Below are 4251 nucleotides of genomic sequence, written 5' to 3' on the forward strand. Positions count from 1 at the left end.
ACTGAATCCTACTCAGAACTGGACATTCACTGCCAACCTGAATCCAACTTTCAATCGTTCTTTCATCCTGACAACCATGATCCTTACCCTGACCTCATCCTCTTACGGATCCTCTCCGATGGAGTCTCAACCTGATCCTCACACTGATCCTCGAACCTGATTCTGACACCATGACCCTGACCATCCTCTTAGCTTGACCCCTACCTGATCTAGAATTTTACCCTGGACACTCACCCTCATTCTGATCTTCATCACTGTCTGCCACCCTGACTGCTCTGACACTGAACTTGATCATGACACTTGCTTTTACATTACATTTACATTGTTATCATTTATGCTAACTCTGATCTGATCTTGGCCGGGGCCACAACCAAGTCCAGAGTGAGGTCCTGGTATCAGGACCAAGGCGAGGATAAGAGCCAGGGTGGGTGCCATGACAAGAGAGGCACCAGGTTTTGGGCAAGGGCCAGTGCCATGGCAGGAGGGAAGCTGGAGGTCATTGTGAAGGCGACTGTGAAGGTGGGAGTCAGGGCTAGGGAAAGTTTAGGATGAAGTGTGTGTTAGAGTGTGCCTGGGTCAGGTAGGGACAAGGGTAGGGTAGATGTGTGATGTTTGTAAAATCAAGGGTTTTGATTAGGGCAAGGCTGAGGAAAAGGACTGAGTTCTGCGTAAGGGCTAGCACCAGGGCAAGGGCTCAAAAGGTGCTGGGTCATGGACACCCCAAGGTCCAGCTGGTCTGTGCAAGGGCAAGGGTCAGAGCGAGGGTGAATGTCAGTGTGAGGGAGGAGGCGAGGGTCTGCCGAGTGTCAGGACAACGCAAGAGCCAAGGGGCAGGGCAGAGACCAGTGGAAGGCCAAGCAGAAGGGGGTTTGGCAAGCTTTTGGGACCTGAAAGAGGACGGCTGGCAAGGATTAACCTGGAAGGGCTCGGCCTGAGGGGCGGAAGTGGGAGGCTGGGCTGGGCATGAGGGGCTGAAGCAGGGCGGGGCAGTGCTTGGCCTGTGGGGCAGAAACACCTGGAAGGCGTGACCTGGCCAGAGCGCCTAGGGCGGCGGGCACCATGCAGGCACAGTTGGGTTTGCCTGAGTGGCATCACGTCTTCTCGTTTTTGGAAGCCCAAGACCTGCTCCGCGCCGCCCAAGTGGACAAGGTAGCGCGTGCAGTCCCAAGCAAGAGGCAGGGCGCAGTTCATGGTCCTGCTGTGACCATGCTTTACATCCCCTCTGGACTTGAGTTTCCCAAATCTGGGAGGGGGAGTCGGGTGGCTCTGAATACGCACTTGGCAGAGGACGTTTGTGGACCCCGAAGTGGTAACCTCGGCGGCCTTTGGAGGGGTCGCTCTGAAAGTCTCCCACTCCTTTGCCCCTCTGGCTGCCCGTGCATCCAGAGCTCCTGGGGGTTGGCCTGTGCTGGGCACCTGTGAACAGGATTCACCCCTTTGGCTTAATGATCCCACCTCTTTTGGAATATTCTGGAATTTCCCTTCTGGAGTTTTCCTGGAAAGCCACGATTTCCACACGAGTGGCACCTTCTTCGGGCTCACCGGGTTGAACTCCCATACTGGTTGCACCAAGTGCCTGTTGAGTGCGTTAATTTGAGTAGCACTTCCCCCCAAGCTACAGGTGTGCTCAGCACACTTGCAACTAAATGATTTATAGGATCTTTGTGTCATGTCAGTTCTTCTCCCCTCTAAACTTTTTCCTAGGAGCAGAATGTTTGTCTCTTGCATCACTGTGTGTATAATCACTGTACACACCCAGTGTATGGCCTGACATTTAATGTACTCACAGTGAATGAATTTATTTACTTTTAAAATACATTATTGGAGTTCCCTTCCTTCCAGCTCAGTGGTAATGAACCTGACTAGTCTCCATGAGGACCCCGGTTCAATCCCTGGCCTTGCTCAGTGAGTTCATCCCAAATTGCGGTGAGCTGTGGCGTAGGTCACAGACGCAGCTCTGATGTGGTGTTGCTGTGGTTGTGGTGTAGGCTGGCAGCTACAGCTCGGATGCGAACCCTACCCTGGGAACTTCAATATTCCCGTGGGTGTGGCCGCTAAAAGGACCAAAAATGAAATAAAGTACAATAAATTTTTAAAATACAGTATTATATTGGAGTTCCTGTTGTAGCTCAGTGGTAACAAACCAAACTAGTATCCATGAGGATGTGGGTTTGCTCTCTGGCCCCATTCAGAAGGTTAAGGATCCAGCATTGCCGTGAGCTGTGGTGTGGGTCACAGACATGGCTCAGATCTGGTGTGGCTGTGGCTGTGGTGTAGGGAAGGAGCTGCAGCTCCGATTTGACCCCTAGCCTGGGAGCTTCCATATGCCCCAGGTGTGGCCATGAAAAGCAAAATCAATCAATCAATCAATCAATCAATGCATGATTATGTAACTTTACATGATCAGACCCTTGCCTGAATTCTGTAATTATGATTTTATTTTATTTATTTGTCTTTTGTCTTTTTAGGGCCACACCCATGGCATATGAAGGTACCCAGGCTAGGGGTTGAATCGGAGCTGTAGCCACTGGCCTACATCACAGCCACAGCAACAAGGGATCTGAGGTGCATCTGTGGCCTACACCACAGGTCACAGCAATGCTGGATCCTTAGCCCACTGAACAAGGCCAGGGATTGAACCCACAACCCCATGGTTCTTAGTCGGATTTGTTTCTGCTGCCACCAGGACGGGAACTCCTCAACTTCACATTCTTACCAGCCCAAAAAAACTTATTAAAGGCTGAGAGAAACTTTGGTCTTGGATGAGTGAGGGCTGTGGAAGTGGGTCCTGGGCTCAGAGAGGATGGTGGTTATTTCTGCCAGAGCTTGGAAAGCCGCATATGTGGATGGCATCCTCAGAGGGTCTGGACCATAAGAAAGCTCCGGAGGGTTTCCACTGAAGCTGTGTAGGCTCTAAATCCAGGGTGGACCAGCCAGAAAGGCCACAAAGTTGGAGGATGCAGGTGTGGGCCTGAGGGAGGGGGAGGAAAGATAATCTCTTCAACAAATAGTGCTAGAACAACTAGATAGCCATATAAATCCTCGTATTTAAAAACATAAGACTCTAGAGATAGAACTTATACCTTTTTAAAAAAATGATTGATTTACAATGTTCTGTCAATTTCTGCTGTACAGCAAAGTAACCCAGGCTCTCACACACACACACACACACACACACACACACATATATATATACACCTTCTTTTTCTCACATTATCCTCCATCATGTTCCATCACAAGTGATTAGATATATAGTGCTCTGTGCTATACAGCAGGATCTCCTTGCTTATCCATTCCAAATGCAAGAGTTTTCATCTACTAACCTGAGATTCCCAATTCATCCCAGTCCCTCCCCAGCCCCACTACATACACTATTCTGTCCTACATGTCCATGATCTTTTCTGTTCTGTAGATAGATAATTGGTGCCATATTTTAGACTCCACATGTAAGTTATATCATATGGGGTCTGTCTTTCTCTTTCTGACTTACTTCACTCAGTAGAAGAGTCTCTAGGTACATACATGTTGTTGCAAATGGCATTATTTGGTCCTTTTTATGGCTGAGTAGTATTCCATTGTATATATGTGCCACATCTTCCTAAACACCCATTCAGATGGGCAATTAGATTGTTTCCATGTCTTGGCTATTGTGAATAGTGCTGCCATGAGCATACAGGTGCATGTATCTTTTTCAATGAATTTTTTTTTGTCTGGATATATGCTTAGGAGTAGGTCATATGGTAGTTCCATATTTAGTTTTCTGAGATATTACCTTATTGTTTTTTATACTGGTTTTACCAATTTACATTCTCATCAACAGTGTAGGAGGGTTCCCTTTTCTCCACATCCTCTCCAGGAGTTGTTATGTGTTGACTTGTTAATGATGGCCACTCTAACTGGCGGGAGGTGGTATCTCATTGTAGTTTTGATTTGCATTTAGTGATGCTGAGCATTTTTTCTTGTGCCTGCTGGCCATCTATATGCCTTCTTTGGAGAAATGTCTTTTTAGGCCTTCTGCCCATTTTTCAATTGGGTTGTTTGTTTTTTTGCTATTGAATTGTATGAGTTGTTTGTATATTTTAGAGATTAAACCTTTGTCAGTTGAGTCCTTTGCAAAAATTTTCTCCCATTCTGTAGGTTGTCTTTTTTTAGAAATGATTTCCTTTGCTGTGCAGAAGCTTTTGAGTTTAATTAGGGCCCACTGGGTGTCATACAGTTTTTGTAGTATACTATATTCTTCTTCTTTTTACA

The sequence above is a fragment of the Sus scrofa genome, chromosome 14, assembly GCF_054392235.1.
Source record: "Sus scrofa isolate SSC_HxYL_T2T_F1_AM1 chromosome 14, Sscrofa_HxYL_maternal_Yorkshire_Landrace_v2.0, whole genome shotgun sequence".
In the NCBI taxonomy this organism is placed as follows: domain Eukaryota; kingdom Metazoa; phylum Chordata; class Mammalia; order Artiodactyla; family Suidae; genus Sus; species Sus scrofa.